Raw genomic sequence first — 22,805 nt, forward strand, 5'->3', positions numbered from 1 at the left:
TCACTATCCGCTAAGGGGATATATCTAAAGGATCCTTAGACCCTGTCCCTATACCAAGTATGTACAAACAATCAGTCAGGATGTAACCCATGCTGTACAGTCAGCTCGATTGTACATAGTGCTATATAGACTCTTGAACAGCCAGTTAGGATACGCATTGTGATGTATAGACTTATGTAGATACATACATGTATAGCCAGTGAGGATAAACACAATACTGTATATATTCACGTATAATTAGTCAGGATGGGCATCATATTGTATATATGTTTGTAAATAGTAGGACAGGTTTGAGCTCTCGCAGGGCAGTGTTGCCCGTGTTTTTAATCACTATCTTTGTAACATTGCACTGTATGTTTTTTAAGCACGTATATAATTAGGACAATATACTGACACTGATATGTATTACTATTTTTTGTTTGCATAGGTTCACTTGGAAATTTCATGGCTTCCTGATGAAGGCCCTCAGCCGAAACGCGCGTAGTTGTTACATTTAGCCATGTTTTTAGATTGCAACGATCAGCTTGTTTAGCATCTTTAATATAGTCTCCAAATAATGAAATGTTATGAAATGTACTGAACACTGCAATGAGCGAAATTGTACAGTATATTGTATGTGTAGACTGATCATCACATGTACATAGGAGACATACACACAAAAAACAAAGAAATGCTTGCTTTTTAACTATAAAGAAACTTTTCAATAAAATAAAATTTATATTTTTGTACCATGCACGTTGTTCAAACATAGTTATTACTATCTGATGTCAGGTCTTGTCCGCTAGTTAAAATTGTTCCTAATTACCTGTTTTTTCAACCAGTTAGTGCATCCCGAATTAGGAACTCTAGTCGGGGATACCCCTTCTTTTTCTTGCATACATAATCCCTCCTCCCAACCTATCTTCTCTGTCCTTCCTGACGAGAGCATAGTTAGATGGCAAAGCTCTAGATACGTCAGGTCCTGAGCAGCTGTTAAGCCAAGTCTCCGTTAAGAAGATAGCGTCAGGTTGTGAGTCCACTAGGAGGTCGAAAATATCTGCCTGATGTTTAGGGAGGGAGCGGCAGTTCATATAGAAGAAAAAGAAGTTATTAGAGAGAGATGGCTTAGGTTTCCTCACATTTTGTGCTTACTGGTGGACTATGGTATCGGGTATAGTAGCATTACCTGGCTCATCTAGGTGAGTTTTAAATTTGAAGTTGCAGCCCAGACAGGCTTAGTAATTATCGTCTGCATCAAGACAAGCGCAGTTAGGAAGGAAATTCGTGCGGTATTTCAATAGCTGGGTGGAAGAGAACTGTGTCTTATTGCTACTGGGAAAGGCAGGGTTTAGGGTCTCGGGTCCCCGCCTGGCGCGGACGGGTGCAGAAGGGCTTGCCTTTGGGTTGCCGCCGGCGCGTCGGCTGTGCGCTAGTTCCATAGGCTGCTTTTGAAGGGCCCGCCTCGGGAAGTGAATGCAACCACTAGAGCGTCCCTTGCCTGAAAATTGCTGCAGCGAGTGGCACAACCCGGAAGTGGGTTGGGAAATTAGTGTGCCGAGTTGCCCTGTGACCTCACTCCACTCAAACAGTCCACTCTTGACTGCGGTGGACCGGGGTGGGTCACAGGTAACAGCGCACGCTCCCTCACAAGTAGCGAGGTAAGAGTAGAGCCAAAAAATGTATACAGAAGCAGTTGAATATTTTTTTTATATCAAAGGAGCACCTTTCCAACAAATTAAAAACAGTGCATAATCCTTCCTAAACAATATGTTAAAAATAGATGGAAAGCTGAATTTAACAGCAGCAAAAGCAGCTCACAACGATTAGCTGTTTCAGGGGTGAAATTTATGCAACACTTGTAGACTTTAATCCAGTGGCGGTTTTACCGTGGGGGCGTTTGGGCGCCGCCCCCCCCTGTTTTCTCGCCGTGCGAGAAGAAGGCAGAAACAAATGGTAGTTATTTATTTATAACTACCATTTGTTTCTGCCTGCCCTTCTCGCACGGCGAGAAATCAGTCACTGTCTCAGCAAACTTTCTCGAGCTCGAGCCTCAGGGCAGGGGGGAGTGGCTTGGGGGAGTGGCTTTCCCACTGTTGTGAATACGGACTGTTTGGACAGCCTGAGAGGCTGTCCAAACAGACAGTTTTAGCAACAGTGGGCAAGCCGCTCCCCCAAGCCTCCTCCCACTCTCCGTTCTGCAGCATGCAGACCAAGAGGAATGACGTTTTTAGGGCAGCCGGCCGAACCAATCAGCGCCGGCTGCCATGGAGGGGAGGGAGGCTGCCTGCAGCCTCCAGTGACGACTCTGGTGACGACGAGCATTCAAAAAAATCCAGGATGGCGCGCGGGAGTCTGCAGTCTCGGCCCTCGGGACAGGACTCGAGTCGAGAGCCAGAGCGGGAAGCCAAGCCAAGGTAAGTTTTTTTTTTACATTTATTGCGGGCTGTGGCGGGCTGTATGGTATGCACACTTAAAGCCAGCACTGCTTAAAGCTCCCTCCCCCGGTACGGATTTAATCCTGAATCCTCTGGACAGACGCAGGCCTGAGGCCTGGGTCGCTGTCTCTCGGCCCCTTCAAAGCGGCGCTGATTGCATAGTCATAGACAGAGATCTGTGGGCTACAGAATCATTTCACACCCCATCAAGAGCCCGCTGAGAGGCTAAATAACTCATTACTGCCTCACGTCAGATGAGGCTGAATGACAACCTTTGGCCTCCCCTTGCTCGGGCAGCCGAGAGAATGGCGACCACCCAATTAGATGACAAGGGCTGCCGCCTTTGTCTTGAATACACCAAATAATTAACAAAATGATTAGTGTAGGCCTCGGCTCTCCGCCGCTCGTCTCCAGGGACCGGCGTGGTCTGGGACCTGGTCCTGAGGTGGTCATTCAAGAAAAGGCTGCAGCAGCACCTATTTATATACTGAGAACTCCTTTAAATATGGCGTGATATTATTATCGAAAACATACTTTTAATACTGAAATCCGTTTTACCAGATGGGTTGTATATTATTCACATGTTGTGTATTTTACATGGAAGCAGTAAAAAAAAAGGTTGATACGCCGATGTTTTCTTTTAATTGTGCTTTAAATACTGTAATAAGGAATGTAAAATATTGGTGTTTGACAATTTCTAAATATAAGCAAAAGTAAACGTTCTGTAATTTCAAATTGTGGCATTTGTTTTATATTACTGCAAAACCGCGGACGTCAAAACAATAATTGTATGCCTTGTACTAATAACAACATGCATATGGGTGGGGTTTTGCATCAGGTAGTCTTTATGTATGAATAAGCAGGACTTCCAAGGGGGTCATCATCAGTGCGGACTCCTGAAATGACTGTAGCCTTGTAGCTCCTCTGCTGGGCCTCACAGCCCCTCCCACCCCCAGCACACTGCAGGACTCTGCTTGAGAGTGTGGGTGCAGGGAGCGTTTAGTTCTGCTGCAGCCTGGGGTCTGTGTGCGATTATGGTGTGTGGTGATGATGGTGAATATTATGGCTATGTGCAATTGCAGAGTGTGTTGCGTGCGTTTGAGTGCAGGGCAAGCAGTGCACAGGGTGAGTAATGAGAGCCCACTGGTTGAGGAGTAAGATTGTACGAGTGAATGGTGTGCTTATGTGAGCACAGAGTGAGTTGTGTGACTGTGTGAAGGCACTGGATGAATGGTATGCCCTTGTGAGTGCAAGTTGAGCGGGATTCTTATATGAGTGTAGGATGAGTGAGGCAGTGTGTGCCTGTGATTGAAGGTGAGTAAAGCAATGTGTCTGTGTGGGTGCAGGCTGAGTGATGTGTCACTCTGCATGAGTTAGATTTTGTTTATTTGTACCTTTTTTTTCAACCACTCCCCACTGTTTGATGAAAGGTTGCTCACATGCACTTTATACTCAACTCAAACCTTTCGGCCTCACCACTTTCAAAAAGCACCAGCCGCCACTGCTTTAATCTGCTTCTTTATTGTTGTGGGTATCAGAACTCTATATTTCATTTTAGTATGGCTCAACCTACTGCGATATTTCAGCATCACCTCAACCAACAAAGGCTCATACGACCACTGGGGAAAACTGATGACTCGACTGAAAGATTGTGGTGTAAGCACCTGTGCGCTGTGAACAGCCTAAAACAAATAAAGCCAGCAAATAGAAATCAAGAATATTTTAGTTACAAATCACAACGATAATGGTAAGCAATGGGCGGAATGCATCCCCAGGGATACATTCCGAATGTCCCCATGATGTAATTAGCAAACCAGACATCTGCGCTGTCTGGTAGGCTTCCACCTAAAAGCTACTCAGTTTAAACTAATGTTAACTCCACTTGAGAATACGTGAACACATTTGAATGACTGATCTAACATTGTACATATTAATTCACCTGCACTTATCATTTGCACAAGTAACTTACATGTAGCAAACGGAGCAACTTGTTTAACCATTTCGAGAAAATATACCTTAAACTCATGAAATAAGTAGGATTTCTTTTGTGGGTCAGTGGATCAATTTTGTTCTTAATTCAGTTCAGGTGTGATTGCTTTTGATGTCATCTCTCCCCAACTGTTGTGAACAGATTCATAAAAATTCCTGAAAGAACCATTTCCTTATTGTGTACTAATTATTCATATTACAAAATTCTTATTTGCAAAAGGCAAGGAAACTCCTGCCTCACTAAAATGCATGAAGCAAAAAGAATGTGTATCCCTTTGCAAATGCAGAAACGAAAGTCTGCGAGGGACAGCAGCTCTCCACTCCTGTATTTGCATAATTTCCTGCTTGCTGTTTTTTTTAGTTTGTTTTCTTAAGAAAAACAGCAGCCCTGGTCCTTTAAAGTGACAACGACTGATATTAAAAATTAAAGTGAACATGCAGGGAATGACATCGGGCTTGTATGCTACGGTCCCCTAAACAGCTTCCACTTTGCAAACCAAACGCCGGACCATGAATGGTGCAACAATTTTCAACCATTTGGACCTACTGTATTTGTAGCAAAGATTGATACAATTCACTGACAATCTCAGAGAGGGGAACAACAGCCCTTTCCTGTACCCTCCTCTTTATGGTTCATAGTGGTACAGTCAGAAATGTTCACAAACTACCTCTAATGCATTGAAACACACTCTTTTCCAGTTGAAATTTTGCAAATCCAACCACAATAGAGTGTCCTTCACCAGGCCCACAATAACCTGAAATTTATCAGTTGACACGCACTGCTTGAAACTCTTGTTTTCAGTTAGCCTTGAATTTGCTTCTGATTAAACGTGTTTTATCACTGTTGGCAGTAGTTTTCCATCTCTTCTGGTGATTACTGTGTCAACTGCAGCAGCTAGTTTGAGCCAGCCTTTTCAGAAATGTAAACAGCGTCTGAGAGAAAGAGAGATAATTGTACCTCTGGCCCTGCATATCCATGCTTTCACAAAAGGGGAAAGAGACCAGCAACCAAAGGCCTCACCACACGTGGACGACTTCTCCGGGTCCAATGTTTTAACTGTCTCAGGCAGTGCTTAATTTATAAAACAATAGGTGCAGGGGCCTAAAGTTCTGCTCAGAAGCCTGCGGTCGGGGCTATGATTATCTGGGCGCCGAATACCAAGGCTGCATAGTGTTGTTTGCACCTCGTGCCTCATTCATTTACCAACAGACTATTCCTGCGCTTTATCTCACACTTGCAGATTCTTTTTCATCCCTGCATTCTTTCTCTTTCTCTTTCTTTCCCCTTTTTGAGTTTTCTCTCTCTCTATTGCTCTGGGTGAGTCTGATGAGCAAAAATAAATGCCTGTCCCCAAAAATCCGTGCTGATGGGTCCTACCTGCAACCACCGCTTCTAACTAAGCACTGATCTCAGGTGCTGAGGAAATGACAGGTACATTTCAGGTAGCATGGAAGTAGAGCCTAACAGCAACAATGGCTGGCCCTTGAGGTGGTCGTGAAGGTTGAGAAGACTGTAACTGGGTTTCCTGAGAGAGGAATGTTTAGAGAGGAGTCCTGTGTCCACCAAGCCCCCTCTGTCATTTATACCCTCATAGAATGCCCTTCCTCTGAGCTAAATTAAGTCCTAATGGATAAAACCTATTGCAACAGCACCAGACCAGGAGCCCTTTACCAGACAGCAGCTTTTGTCCAGTTCACAGCGGTTAACAGCGTCACTCCACTCATCACAACTGCTTTGTGGAATCTGAATTCTATCTGACAGAGTGGGAATCTTTTATTCAGATGTAGACCATTAGGACACATTGGGCCTCATTATGAGAGCCCCCATCATTCTGATGGAGTTGGTAAAAGAAGTTACCAGCCGCATCAGAATTATGAGGTCTCAGAGGACACCACGGAGCTGGTGAATTTCATCTTAACATATTGCGTGCTGAAATGTCAGGGTAAAACACGAGGCAGAAATGAGGATAAGTAACTATAAATGGTTTCACCACACAGTGCATAACAATATGTAGAAGCAGTAGGTGTATTAGAAGCACATAGTAGTATGACCAAAGTTTCTGTGCTTCAACGATCCAAAACACATTGCTGCCTTAGGCATTAGCAATGGGCTCCCCCAGAGTTGGGGACCTACTACAGTGAGATACACAAAGAAGGGTGGATCACACACCAAGGGAAGCGCACACAGTAGTTCCAAAAGAGTTTGTTAGGCTGGGAATTAATTCCTTTAACTGTGATTATTGTTCTTCAGAGGATGTCAGGATTGTACGATTGTTTGTGTACTATAATAAGAACAAAATCTGAAAAGTCAATTAAAGAGAGCCTCCAGCAGGTGTTTCATCCTAATGAATCAATCAGGATTTATAAAGAGCGGCTAATCAGCCGATAGGGTATGCCGGTGCTTGCAGGCCCCGGAGGTTTCAAGAACAGCCAGGTCTTCAGGGCCATTTGGAATTCCGAAAGTGAGGTGATGGTCCAGAGGCACGTGGGGATGATGTTCCAGGTCTTTGCTGCGATGTGGAGGAAGGAGCGGACTTTATCAAGGCTGAACATACTCGTATGTCTATTGTCAAAAGAACAGGCCAGCAATGTTTTGTCACAGGCGGCAAAACAAGTAATGATTGATGCTGAAATCAGATGTAGCAGAGATTTGTCGTAGGCACTCATAAAGTTGAGGTACAAATTACATAGGGTAAACCAAAGTTCCACTGAGTTAGCGTAGTTTTGGTGTATAGCTTGATTATTTCTTATATGTGGACATGATAATCCGTTCACTGTACAGGAGTCACAGTCATACACATATGTACATTTGTAGATCCCTCTCATTCTACTTGTATCAAGTCTTTGTTAGGAGGCCTATGTTATCTTTTGGGCCTTCTCCACGCTTTACAAAACTGCTAAAAAATAAACAATACATACATGATATAGGAAGCTGGAACTGTAGAAAACAAGCAATATTTTACAAGAAGCAAATATCAACAACCGAAAAGAAAACACCATAATACTAAAAACAACAAAAAGTAATCAACAGACAACAGCAAAGGCATAAGAAAGATAGAAATCGTCAAGGAACAAGTACAACAAAGTGATAATCAATTAAAAAAATAGTACGCAAATTTTGTCATACTCCTCCATGGCTCACTTTTTAACAATGACCTGACTTCTGACAGAAGCACACCAGTAAGGGGGAAGCACATATTCTTTAACAATGTACGTAGTGTAGAAGACATAGTCAAGAGATGTGCTGTAAACAGGGCTTCTAGAACACCACTGCTGTACCTGCAATGGCAAGAGGCAGGGGTTCAGCTAGTATCGCAAGGCTGCCACACCCACCACCACAACCAGTGCCAAAGCCATCTGCATCGAGACGTTTGCCAGCAGCCACTCCACCGCAGGCAACGGTTAGCCACTGCAGAGACCAGAATCCGTGGTGCCTTGCATGATATCTGTGTGATAAGCCTACTGAAAAAAATATTAATGAGGACACTTAAATAGTTCCCTGCACCTTTAAAAGCCTATAAGGCCATTTTAAGCTCTGAGGCGATGAATACCCAAGCAAGGCACATTATAGCAGAGGTATGCTACTTCTGGTGTGATGTGGAGTAATGACTAAAAATGTTGACTTTGTAACTGGGGAACCAGGTTCAATTCCTGACCTAGGCTCAACATGCTATGACTCAATCTCCATGTGCCAGATAAGATGTGTAGTGTCTAGTTCTTCTGTAAAGTGCTGTGATGCCCAGGATCAGGATTGACCCACAATAAACTGCAAAACAAAACCCAATAAGCTGTGCCAGAGAACATGAATAGGGCCCTGGATTTGTGGTACTGCAAATGACAAGTGATTGAAAGCATTCCGTACATAACATGTTGGTCATCACACCAGAAAAATAACATCAGTCACAAATGATGTAAAATCAAGCAACATCAATATTATTAGGTGAGCAAATATATTTCAGAAAATGGTGATACAGTAAAAAATGTAGACAACTGTTTACAATTAAAATATATTTTTTACATTTACGCAGCTGTGCAGGTTTCTTGCCAACTACAAGCAAGGGCACCCCCCACAAGAGAACCATGTCCTGCTCTACGGGGTCGAACTAGGCAGAGAGGCCTGTACTACAGGGGGCTGGGGCAGGAGGAGGATGGAGGCTCTTCAGTCGTACTAACAGATCGGCATCCATCACTACAGAGGGGGGTTCCATAGGCAGCAGTGGTGTAGCAAGGGGGGACATTCTGCCCCAGGATGGCACAAGTTGTGGGGGCGGTGGCCTCACCCTGCTCTTACCTACGGCCGTCGCGGGGCAGTAAACACAGCAATTGTCAGCAAACCCCCCACTCCCCCGCACCTACATGCAGTCTCTGTGGGGTGGCAAACACAGAGGCTCTAGCTACGCCAGTGGAGTGGAGTAGGCTAGTATTCATGATGTCCTACGGAAGCCCCATACTGCTGCACAATATCAAGGCTGGGGCAGAATAAAACCCAAAAGAGAAAAACTAGACACAAAGCATTTGGATGTAATTGTTTTAGCACCAGAATTTAAGCATACACCAATATGTAAAGAGTCAAGGGCCCAAATTATAGGCAGGGCGCACTGTCTCGTTTTACCCCATGGCTCACCTGGCAGTGTGTCCTATTTCAGATGATGACCTGTACTGGGGGCAGCACATTCAGTGAAATACAAAGCAGCTGCTTAGAAGCCGCCCACCGTTTCACAGTCCAGCAGTAGCCGCGCCAACTTTAAAGAGAGGATAAAGATCCTCCTTCACCTCCCTAGAGGGGAATGTCTGGGGGTCCCCGCCTCCTCCTGAGCGCTGAATTAAGGGGGCACACTGACTGTGGGCCACCTTTTTGTGGTGCACTGTCAATGCACTACCTAGGGGCCTGTTACCTTCTGTGTCCGTGTCCATAATACGATGTGGGCGCAAAGATAAAGTGAGTCTCTCATTTGCATGTAACAATGCCACCAATCAAATGAAGGACGCCCCTCTCAAGATAGAGCTGGTGCCAGCAACTACCAGTATTACAGAAGAGGCCACACAAGCATCTCCAGCCCCTTCTGTAATAACATAGTGTCCGGTGATGCACAAAGTGGGTGCCCAGGTCTGTTGCACTCCAGTGCAACTATGTATATTACAGCTCCAGGACCCCTATTACAGACAAGGAGGAATGGCTTTGTTTGTGCAATGGCTCACCTCTAAACCACACCAGAAGCAATCAGGGACAGTGTACCCTACTATGATGAATGTGCTTCCCTAAGGGTAGCAACAAGAGCAGGGCCTTCACTGAAGTAAGGAGGGCTGCTGCAAAGCTTTGTGATTATCGAGCTCTAACAAAAGACCACAAAATTAGAGCAGGGAGCGAAGAATATGTGCTTCTTGGTTTCAGTCACATCAATGTTTGTCCCCGAGAAGTACTGCACAACTGACTTTGTTCTTAGTGGAGATGTTCCCCCTTACTTACAAACATGTGAGCCACACAAGATGCCTACAACGAAAAGACGTGCTCAATAAAAGCAAAGCATGTTGGCAGACTGTGGCAGTCTATCAGGTGTCATTTAACCCCACCTTCTCCCTTCCAAAGAACATATATATGTTTATATATTTCAATTATTGGTAAAGACACCAGAGAAAGATATACCTCTGGATATAGCTGTTTTACCTCGAAGAGGGAGCAACATTTCCTAGTGACAGAGATTTCCCAGGGGCAGTGCGACAGGAACGATGCCAAACAGGTAGCTCTTTTGCCAACGGAGCTTGTGAAGTTTACATGAATTTTCCACACACAAAATTACAGAATTTCTATGACATACATGCTTTCAAACATTGCGTTCTATTCACGTCTTTTTTTCTCATTTCCTTAGAGTTGACTCTGAAGATCTCCAATGCCCGACTCTGCAACCTCTGATCTTTTGGAGGGAAAAGAGAGTAAGGATAGCCAGAGGAGAGAATTGGCAACGTGAATAGGCAATTTTGTAACCACTGGGTGGAAAATTAGTTGGGCTGGGGCGGTTCCTGAGGGCGCGGGGAAGGGCAAGCTGTTCTGGCTGGATCTTGCTGTTCTCCTTTTGGGTAGCTCTCAGATTATCTAAGTCAGCAAGAGACTAAATTCTTAAATTTAAGACACCAAGATGCATGCATTGAGACTATGGTTCTCCACATTTTTTAAAAGATGTGCCATTATGCTGATTAGTAACAACAAGATTTTTGGGTAACCCAATCAACCCTTGTAGGCTTGGGCAGTGAATAATGTGAAAAGAAGGGGGATTGCTATAAGGGATTTTGTTTGTTGAATATTTCAAATAGTTTATCAGATAAATCTTAGAGGTTAGTTGGCAGCAATCTACCTCACCTGTATCCAAAAGGATAACTACAAGCACTGTCAATATTGAAAATCATACATGAAAGAACGGATTAATCTGAGAAAGCATACGGAAGATCTTGTTTATATGAAAATATATTTGTATTATTTCATTGGAAACAATTCAAGGGGATACAATGAACAAATCAATCTAAGCAGAAATTGTATTGAACAGATGTATAATTGAATAAACAAATCAGTTCAAAACAAGACATCAACTCCTCAAAGAAAATAGAAAGAATAACTGCAGTCAACAATGAACAGAAGTTACTCATAAGAAAGTCAATTGCTTCGGAGTTGACGACAAGGTCGACGTTTCGGTCTTTCTTGCTTTAGTCTATAAGACCATCATCAGGACAGTTTGTATTGTAGAAGAAGCCCCTTCTCAAATTGTGTCTGCAGACGCCAACAGGAGCTTTATCAGAGTGCCGTACGACTGTTATTAATTAACAGTGTCCATTGATGAACTGCTGAGTTTCTCTACAGTATAAGCTGGATTGTGGACCAAAAAACAATTTTCAGCTTTCACTGACGAGTTCATCCCCTTTTGGTTTCATTACGGTTAAATAACATTCTCACAAATTGAGAAGGGGCTTCTTCTACAATACAAACTGTCCTGATGATGGACCCAAACATCCTATGCCTGCCCCAGGTGTGCACTTGAACATGCTGACTTTATACATTTAGCATGGAACTGTCCCCCAATCCTAGCATTTTGGGAGGCAGTCTTTCAACATCTTGCACTTATGATAGAGGCTGAATTGATGCCCTCCCCACTGCTTGCTTTGCTGGGCTACACCAAACCATTAAGTGCTTGTCCTGCTATTCCGGCTATTGCTTTGTTATTAGCTAAGGGACAGATCTCTGCACACTGGAACAGCTCTGCTAACCCCACGATTAAAACCTGGATGGGGGATCTAATGTATTGTGACACTACCAGTGATGTGTATGCAGTGCTCCATCCTCTCTTCCTGACCAAAAACAATTTGGCAACCGCTCCGCATCTATCTGCTACTTCACCAAGTATTGAAGGATTGAATCTTCACCACTCCTGGCTACTTCATGCCTACCATATATCTCAATGCCAAAGGCTCAATCATGATCTATGTTGTGTTCGCCAGCCAACTGGGTCAGATGTATGTTTTCCTGCTCCATGCTCCTGTACTGTTATTGTGTTGTGTTTTAACTGAATATTATCATTACGACCTTTGTTATTTGTTATTCCATGTGCCATTAATTGACTATGACATGGCAACTGCCCTGTAAAAAACTCAATAAAAAGACAATAACAAAAAACTAACCCTGGGTTCTGCTGCAGTGTGCTGCCCAAGATAAAGTGCTGCAATACCTCTTGAGGAGTAGTAAGTGCTATATAAATGCAATTAAAATACAATATATAAACCTCCTGCCTCATATTGATTCTCATTCCATAAAACTGAGCAGTTAGGCAGTTGATTGCAGTTTGTACAAACTGCATAATAATTTCTTTATATTGCATGCAACTTTCACCTACGAAAAAACTGCTATGGTCATGTCCATCACCTATTACTGTACAAGTCCACAGCAATAGACCACCCATTACCAACTGAACCGGCATGGAATAACTGAAGAGAACTACCACATGCTGCTTGCCAATGGAGGACGTAAATTGAGTCCAACACTGCGGGTCCCAAACTACATACTATGACTGCCTTTGACATCTCTTGGCAATCACATATGGGATGCTGAAAACAAAGCCCATTCCACCAGTTCTCTGTTCAAGTCTCCCTCCAACCTATAACTACTCAGGACCATGGAGCATAAACTTTAAACAAAATATCTCAGAATGGACAACCCTGTTTAGTAACCAGCTCAGTTGGCAATAAAGCAAAGAAATATCATAAGGGACATCTAGAGCTTCTCAAAGCAGCTAACTTGCTGAAAGCCATGGCTGTCTCTCACACTTCTTTATCCTTCACACTGTTAAGCACTGCATCCTATAACATGATGACGCACTTGTTGGTCAACGAACATGATATTGAAACACTTCCCATATAGGATCAAAACAAAGACACCATCCTTCATGGTGTAGCATGCTTCCCATGTAGGCAAGTGCTTCAGCGCCCCACATAGGTGTAGTAAGAGCTATATAAATGTTGCAATGCCTATAATACAAAAATATGGCAAGGGTGCACAAGCAAAGTCATTCCTTCATTTGCATGGGGCCACACCCCCATGTAAATGAACGAATGCGCTCTCAAGAAAGCGCTGGCGCTACATGTGCACCTGTCCTATCAGTATTCCCGAAGGGGCTTCCAAGCATCTGCAGCCCCTTCTGTAATACCGTAGAATCCTGGGAGTGCACATGTCCTTTGCACCCCAGGTCACTATCTATAATTCAGCCCCATGTGGAGAAAAAAAGAGCTTATGCTGCCTACCGGCAACCACTTGCTAAAATGCACCACTTTGTCAAGGTAATTCTAGGCAGCTGCCTAGTGTGGCTATTAGGAAACCTACTGCAGACAAACAAGAAATATGATCACACTCCCAGAGAAAAATAAGCCATTGAAGACAGTGGGGCCTGTCAAGTTCTTCTCAACCATAGAATTTCAGCACAAGGAATTACTGTGCCATCCTAGGTCTGTTGGTATCATTAACCTAATGACAAGGAATAGTCAATAGGCAGGCCTGTGCTAATGGGCTTTTCATTTGTACTGGAATCATTCCGAGGAAGTTAGGGTGAATGCAGCTTTGTAGGTACGCATGGGAACTTTGCACTAAATCCAAAACAAGGATTTCGGTACTGGGTATCCCTCTTAGGAGTGGTGTGAGATTGATTTGTATATGGTTGTTTCTACCTCATCAGGGCAACTGCTGCGCACTAAAGAAATGGTCATTGCAAAATTGAAAGAGTATAGTCTCCAACGTAATCCCAGGAGAGATGGATCACATAAGATTTTCAGGATATACTCAGTGAAGATGATGTTGCATACCATAATTGTAAATGGGGCTCATTTACAAAGTCCATGGTTCTCGTGAAAAGCTGAGATGGCTCCTGACAGCCTATATCTATGTTGGACACCCTCAGTATAAATATAAGGCTGCAATTGTGTTCACTTCCTAATGACTGGTTCTTTTTGCACTGGAACAGGAATGTGCCATCCATACTCGGTCACTAATAATGCAAACACCGCCTTTACTTTTGCCCCAAGCCAAGACTCTTTCAGCCCCCACACACATTTTCCGAACGCACACACCCACCTCCCCCCACAGTAACACTCATGTTTATCAGAGACCTCAAGTCCCCTCGGCCGACGCGCAGTGTCAAAGGTATCATTGGCTTTCATGAAGTCTGTAGAAATTCCAACTGACCAGTTACAGATGATTCCTACACTTTATTTTGGGGCATGTGTGTTTTTTGTAATGACCCCCCCCCCCTGCTGTGATTTCAAGCCCATAACTATAATGCTAAAATGTAAAGTATAAGTACCAGAATGTAAGCGATGTTCGCAAACAAGTTCAGGATTGGCTGAAAATGTCACACGTGACATGAACTGAACGTGTTGACATTGGCTGACTGTCGTGTGGAGCACGGCAGGGAACGTTTATTGCTTAAATACATTGAGCAACTGAACCGATAAGCACAATTAGCCACGAATGAATAGTTCCAGGATGTAAACGGAGCAACTGGAATTTCAAAACCGCCCCATGCCAGTTAATGGCTCGAGTAAAAACCCTGTGTAAGTGTTAAAATGGGAATATCGCCAGGGTGACGACCTGGCAAGCATCATTTTGCGTCGTGGCATTAACTTGTAGTTGAAAAAAATGCAACTCTCGCTCCCGGGACTCGTCAAACGGGATATTCTGAATGTTTTTATTCCGAATTTCAACCCTTGACGTGTGAACGCCCACTTTAAAGGGCACTTTCAACTTGGAAGCCACTTTAAAAACAACTGCCGTCTTATTTGTTCGAAAGTAACTTTGATGTACTCAATGAAAACAGCATTGTTAAAAGAGACCTCAAGCTGTGCCTCGTCACCGGCTCCAGTCCCTTTACGTTTCAGTAGTTTAGTCCGGATTTTCTTTCTGAGTATGTTGTCTTTACGAGGAATTTCATAAAGCGAAATGAAAACACTTCAAAAGCAAAATTACATGGTATGAAGCAAATGGTTTGCATTCCTGCAAGTGTCACAACTGAATTACAAATAATTACAATCTGACGGGCAAAAGGTACAGCAAATTGACTCCAAGCAACTGGAGATCCCTGCTTGAAAATGCTGACTAAAGTAAAATAATTGAAATCTGTTTATTTGCCTTTTGAAATGCAAGATTGCTAAATTTCCCCAGTGGTGTATGAAGACTTCACCTAGTTTTGGCTCTTTAGCCAATAAAATATTTTATTCTGGAAGGTTTTTTCTCGCTTTAAAATTGCATGGGGTAAAAATAATCCCGAAATGCAAAGTGCTATTGAACATAAAGTTAGAACTACCTCAAATAAAAGGGCATTTTCACAACTAGGAAGTGTCTGAGAATTTCCTTGTTCGTCCCCAGAGGAAGAAATAAAGAGGGCGACTAAATGTGTACATTCGAAAGCACTTGGCTTGCTTCCTTCCTGCCCCCTTTTGTTTCGTCTAAAGGGCCCGCCTGTTTAACTCGTCAACAAGCAGAGATCTGATCTCACCTCCAACCCATCACTCCCCCCTTGAGCTGGAGCAGACGGCTGTTAAACAACAGCTGTTCACGCTCACCAGGTCGGACACTGCACCATTGCATTCTACTCGCCCATTTCCGATGTGACACACACACAGGATATAAATAGCTGGTTAGCCTTCTTTCACGGATTACGCAATGTAGGTCTGTTTTCACTCACTCCCCTTTGCAATTGTATGAGAAGTCGATAAAAAATGTAAACTACAGTTTTGCTGTACTTTTTCAGCGAGTGCACCGAGATTCATCATCTGGGCGGTTCGCGCCTGCTCACAGGGCTCAACTTTAGCAACAGATAGGGTCTAGCAAGCTGCGGGCTGAGATATTATGTTCAAAGGATTATTAGTATATGGGTTTGCTACTGATAACTTCCTCAGGTGCAAAACGGTGTCTGTGTTAAAAAAAGTAGCAGAAAATCAACACAAAGCCTTTCTAAATCTGAGTCCTAGTGTAAATGGCAGGTCACCCATGGATAGCCTAGTGGTTACCATAATACCCAACTGGACTGGTCTTGGAGGTCATATCACTGTCTTATATATTCTTATAAGAATCCTTTATTGGTGACCAATGGCAATTCTAGCTAGTACAGATTTTTCCTACTGTCCTTGGAGGTTTCCTAGGCTTTCCAATAGCTGCAATACTCATTGTTGCCCTAAGCATGATTTTGCGCATGAACATATACAATCTTTGGTAATACACCTTAACAAAAGGAAATTTGTGGCCACAGAGACTTTGAGCCCCTACGTGCACAGATTGGTCTGGGAAACTCAATCTGCCTTGTTTAACATTTTAAGGCCAGCCCAATATAATATAGTGCAAGAACAGGCCTGCCAACCTTGTGCATACTGTAGGACTTGGCCTTTTTGGGTAAAGTTCCCTAAATTTTTTGCTTTCCCCCTAGACGGTTTTCCTGACATAGAATAGCCAATTTAGAAGCTGTGGGTACTCTGCCACTGCTGATCAGTGACAAAGTACCAGGGGCCTCATTTATGAGCCCTTGCGTCACTTTTACGCCGCCGGTGCGTCACTTTTTGTGACGCACCAGTGGCGTAAAAAATGCGCCTTGTTGCGTCATATTTACAAAGTGAAGCATCTAGGTAGATGCGTCACTTTGTAAACCCCTGCGCCACATTATACCTGCGCCAGGTATAATGTATGCAAGGGGGGCGTATTGACGCAAGGAAGGGTCGTAGAAGTGACGCAGTGAAATCTATTAAATTTCACTGCGTCACTTTTAGGACACCGTTGCGTCAAAATCCTGCGCCTGCCTCACAGCAGGCGTAAGACTGACGCAGGCCCTTTCACATGGGGCCTGCCCCATGTGAAATGACGCATTGCTGGAGTTGCGTCACTTTTGTGACACACTCCAGCAATGCGTCACTTTTGCGCTTATAGATACGTCAGAAATACTGACGTTATCTGTAACTCCCTGCGACATGATGCGTCATACATTAAATATGACGCATCAGGAATGTCGCAAGGAGTGCGCACTGAGAAGTGACGCATCGCTGCTTTCACGCAGCGATGCATCATTTCTCATAAATGAGGCCCCAGAATTCCCTGTTTAGAATGTCATGGTGATTGGTTGGCCATGATTGGCATGTTTGCCTTACTAGTAAAAGGGCTAGATAGCGCTTAGATACCTCTGGGTCATATAGCGCTCTACAAACTTATAATATTATAACATAACATAACAGCTAGTAATGCAAGGGTGTGCAGAGAAGGGAACTCAGGCTTTCAGTGTAGGGCCTGCATGCAGAATGCTAAGTTAGCATGTTGTCCTGACAAGTGCAACCACTTGTCAGTCCTGACTTTCCCTTGTACATACACATTGGGCACCCCTGTGGTAGGTCCCAGGTAAACCCTGGGCAGGATGCAGTGTACTTAAAAGGCATAACATATACTGAGGTGTGTGCTATGTTCTGACAGTGAAAAACTCTCCATTTTGTTTTTCACTTCTGAAAGGCCACCCTGGCCATAGGACACAATGGGGGAGGCTGGGTATTGTGTTTGTTAGCCTAGTTTCCTGTCAGTTTATAAAGGAGAGGTGAAGTTTAGTATGTATGAACTCACAATGTCATAACACATCTTTCTGTGAAGGTGGTTTTGTCACTGTATGTTCATAAACCACTCTTTTAGAAAGTGACAGAGTTTTGTGCTCTGAGCATTTCTGTGTGTCTCTGAAATGTGGATTGTCTGTCTGGAACTAAAAGGTGAGACGAGCTGGGAGAGGTCTTGACCCAGGGAGGGGTTGAGCTGGCACCAGGATAACCTGCATCGGGAGAGTAGGGGAAGGAGAAGCCCGGGAGGTGAAAAGGCCTTGGCTGGTGCTATAAACCAATTAACCCATCTCCTGCTGAGTGATTAAGGATCCAGACCCCCAGAATCAAAGGGAGAGGGGTGACACTGGGAGGGAGTCCCCCAGAACTGATTTAGGGAGGGGTCAGGGACCCTAGCGCACAAACAAACTTCAAAGACATTAAGGGGTATAACTAGGAGAGTTGAAACCCTTGAAAGTGAGAATGAAACATTTATGGATTGAGACTGTAAAGGCTTGGACCCATTCTGTGGTCAAGAGGAACCTCTGCTAAAGAAGGAGCAACTGAATAGACTGCTGTGGACAGACCAGTCCTTGCTTCCTGATCTGGGGCTGGTCTGCAGTTTGCTGTTCTAACTAAGGAAGAGGCTGTTGGGACTGTGCTTGGAGACACTGGGTCCCCCTGTGCTTGGTGCTGTGTCTTGTAACCCCCAAGGGCCCGAGGTGAGCTGGCTCCCTGTTTGGAAATGCAGGACCATTAAAATTTCTGGAGAAGTCCCACGCAACCCGGTGTACGCATGCTTTTGCAGCTTGAGACCCTCAGAAGTTGTGCTGTGTGATCGTGGGCACACAGGAATAAGCTAAGTCTTGGATGCGCGGTTTGCGTGTTGAAGTGCAGGCCAAGGCATTGGTGAGGAGCACCTGGTTGTGGGGTGCATGGAGAGACATGGTGGGGCTCGGACGCGCATTGTGCGTGTCGTGGTGCAGCCCGGGTGCTGGTGAAGAGCGCCTGGTCCTTGTGTGCACCAAGAGCAGAGGTGAGACTCGGATGTGCAGAGTGCGTGTCATGATGCAGCCAGGGCGTTGGAGAAGAGCGCCTGGATATCATGTGCACCGGGAGAAGAGGAGAGACTCGAACGCGCAGGGTGCGTGTTGAGGTGCAAGCGGAGCATTGGTGAAGAGAGCCAGATCGTCATGAGCACCAGAGAAGAGGCGAGTCTCGGTCGCGCGGTGTGCGTGTTGAAGTGCATCCTGAGGCGCTGGTGAGGAGTGCCTGAGTAGGGGGTGCACCAAATTGGAAGTAAAGTCTCCACAGTGCTGAGGGCTGATCTCGGAGTGGACTGAGACCGCTGGAGGGAGGGCCAAATCATTGGGCCCTCAGAGTCAACCGCAGCAGTCCGGACCAGCAGCCACGGAAGAGCTGAGCCGCCGGCCCGAGTCCGCAGCACCCCGCCAGGGAGTTCTGGATCAAAGACCAAGTAGTTGACCTCGGGGAGGAGAGTGGGATCGCGCCCCCCCCAGGTAACGTGGATCAACACCTGGGGTGGGGGTGCGGGCCTGGAGAGACACTCTCTCTGCCTCCCGTTTCAGTCAGCTGCGCGAGCCGTTGCTTTGGCTCGGAACCCAGCCCATGCTGACCCAAGGAGGGGCAGTGATGGGGCCGGAGTGGGAAGCAGTACGTTTGTGTCATCATTTGATCCATAACGGGGTCACTGGTAACTGAGCACGTAAATCTGTTGTATTACACTTAGCATTATTGCTGCTAACGAAATATAGAACTGTCGTATGACGCCTGACCTAATTTGTGCCTGACTAACTACATGCTTGGTGCACTACGCACTGCGTTATTTTTCCCTTGCATATAACCTGATTGTAATGTGGCGCATTGCATTATTTTCTCAGTGCAAAGTATCCGAGAAGAACGCGGCACAGTGTATTTTTTCTTCATTGCACTGTACAGGATTGTAGCGTGACGCATTGCTTTGTTTTCTCCTGGTACAGGGCATGCTGGTGGTGATATGCATTGCATTATTCCTTCAATTGCAAAGTACATGACTGTGGCTCTAGCTATGGCAGTGTTTCTCTGTTGCATAGTATAAGAGAATATTGTTACGCATTGCAGTATTTGTTTCGTTTTGCAATGGGTGTGATTCCAACAATACGACTGGCCTAACCTTTTGGAAACAGAAGTAAGCTTAACTGTAGGTTAGAAGTGGTGGTTGGGATTAGAAACTACCAACCCACCAGACAGAATACTACCCATTCTTATATATTGATTTTGTATCGTGTGGTCGTATCGTATTATTGCTTATATAAAGATTATACTCATTTTATCAAAACTCATGTGGAGTCTATTTGTGGTGACATCATGGGGGTCCTGTGAGCGTGGTTGCACATACTGAACTCTCGTGCCTTGGAGAGAAGCCTGGCTGCTCATGCCAAGCTACTAAGGGGGTGAGCAGGGCTATCTCAGATGGTGTCCTTACTGAGCCTAACGTTGAAGCGAGGGTTTGGGGACGCCCGCCTCCAGCATTTGGTGGCGGCAGTAAGCGATAAGGACCCCCTACTTCCAACACACACCAACATACCTGATTCAGGAAGGACAAGTAGGGAGGGCAAACCAGGGGGGACCCATCCCATCCGATGTCTTCCTTTTCTTAAACAACACCTTTTTTAGTTCAAAAGACTTTATATAAACTACAAGATAAGCAAACGGAAGAAACAATATAAATAGAATAAACAACGAGTACATCATATAATAAACAAGCATTTGCAATGCAACAGGTCTCGCGTTTATGAGAGTTTGAGCTATTGGCCTTATAAATGACAATGCCTGGCATTTATGTTTTGGTTTTTAAAACATAAATAAAATGCATTGTCATTTACAATGCCAATAGCTTTAACTCACGTAAGTACGAAACTTATTGCATTGCAAACGCTTGTTTTTATTTAGCAGTTTTACACCGGGTAATTACATGGCTGCTTCAGAAACCTTTCTTGGACTGCGGCACTAGAAGTACTCCTGTGTGGTTGCCTAGGTGCCCTTCAGGCCACATCTCAGTGTCCTTCTCTTGGAGCTCATCACTTCTTATTTACATTTTGTTGTAAATGCAGCATAGGAACCATAATCCTCCAAGTTACGGGTGACACCTTATCCATTATTGAGATGGAACATCTGCATATTTGTTTGATAGAACTTGTTGGTAACAGTCGGCACAGTTCCCTACCAGACCTGTCTCCTTTCCTTTCCTTCAGAATGGGGAAAAAAAGATAAATTCTGAAATTATTTTTTCTACATCCTATCACGATCACAACTGTAAATATATATATTAAAAGTATACAGTTCGATCTCCCAGACTGCCACCAAACTGCAATGTGCAGCGAGGTTCAGTCTCATCCATGCACTGATGAAACAAAAGCACATAGGCCTTGTCCACACCCATTCTACTAGCCCTTGTGTTTTCTTCAGATACTTTATGCCCTTCTCCTCTGTGGTAACCAACTGGTCCTATCTCTGTTGCTGATCCATTTAGGTGTCCTGTAGGATCCTTGATGGGCTTTCTTACAACAACACTAGTCTCCTGTATGTCTCTTATTGCTAGTACTTATCTGTGGGGTCTGAGCTTCTCCAGCAGTGTTTTCTTCAGCTGGTGTTTAACACGACAAGCTACACTTGTTGGTTTTCCTATTGACCTGCCTTACCCATCTTTACCTTACTTTGAATTTGTTAAATACTGGAAAGTGTATGAAGAGTGCAACTGTATTTCAATCATTTATCGCATACCAGTGTTCCTGTTATAATACATTATGAACAGACTGTTCTGACCACACCCTCAAACGACTACTTGATCCAAGCCATCCGAAAAGCAGTGAAATCTGGCATTTTTTCTTTCTGAAACATAAACTGAAAACAGCAAAAGCATACAGAAATCAGCAGTCAGTTGTATGCCTCGTGTACGGGTGAGTCATTTCAGCTGCAGCAGCCTTGTGCAAAGTTCACCTGTTCAGCCTGCCTCTGAGGTGTGGGGCGTGGGGATGGGTGGGGGAATGGAGGCTCTGGATCGGACTCACTTCGGGCTGTAAAGCTAGCTGCGGGGACAGAGTGTTAGCAGACATAGGCAGCGTGAGGGGAGGAGAGCAGTACGCCCGAGCCGGCAAGTGTCCGCTGGCAAAGCTCCTGGCTCCCCCCGCAGGCCTCCAATGCCTTCTGTGAACGGCGTGCTTTATGAGTGAGTCCAGCGTCGCACTGTATCTACCAAATAAAGCGTAGACGAAAGCAAACTCAGCCAGCTTGGAGCTACTGTAGGAAAGGTAGGGAATCCATGCACTTCAAAGACACTGTCTAGAATTTCTCCCACCTTCCAAAAATAGGGTGTCAGTGTATAAAGGAAGGACCTTAGACACCAGCACTTCAGTACACTTCTGGATCTGTGGATACTCTGCCAGGAAGAAGGATTACTGTGCTGCTACAAGGACTGCCACTCAGCTTGACTGCTGCTCTATAGGAACTGCTGCCCTGCTGTGCTGACCTTCTGCCTGCTGCCCTCTTGCCTGGGGAAGAAGAATCGGACCTGCAACTTTTTCTAGAACCCAGGACTAAGCATGGGCGAATTTTGCGAATCTCGCGTTCGCGAATTTTGCGGATTTGCGAACTCGCAATCCGCAAAATCCGCGAATTCTAGCGAATTTGCGGATTTTTTTTGTGTTCGCAAGGATTTCTGCCAGTTCGCGAGGGTTTCGTACCAGTTCGCAATTGCGAACTTACATTTCGGCACGCAACGGTCGCGATTATGTTGTTTCTACGTCTGGTTCATCATCACAGGTTCCCAGCACCCTCTGTTTCACCACTGCAACCCTCTGTTACATCAATGACACCCTCTGGTTCATCATCACTGTAGATTATGGGGGGGAAAAGCAAGCACACCAGCCCTGCTTCAACTGACATGAATTAATTTGGGGTTAGTTTATTAATGTGTCACTGTTTTAAAATTCCAGTCTGGCACCTGCTTCCTTATCTGTAATTTGCTTTCTGTTGCAGTGCATTTTTTTTCCCAGGACCTTTGTGGCCTACTTGTAGCTATTCTATGAGCCTGCTGTGAGGGTCAGAGCAGGGTCATACAATTGTTGCAACTAGCAACTGAATTCTGGAGGGGCCCCAGTCAGGAAGCACTACAGGGAATTGTTACTAATGATGAGTTTGAACTCTTGCCCCTGCCGAGTGCTTTCAGTTTTGAAAAACTTGTTTTTCTGCAATTTCGCGGGATTCGCGGGGCGCGAACACGCGCGAGATCGGATTCGGAAGCCGCAAATTCGT

Source organism: Lissotriton vulgaris, unplaced genomic scaffold (genome assembly GCF_964263255.1).
Source record: "Lissotriton vulgaris unplaced genomic scaffold, aLisVul1.2 SCAFFOLD_354, whole genome shotgun sequence".
Classification (NCBI taxonomy): domain Eukaryota; kingdom Metazoa; phylum Chordata; class Amphibia; order Caudata; family Salamandridae; genus Lissotriton; species Lissotriton vulgaris.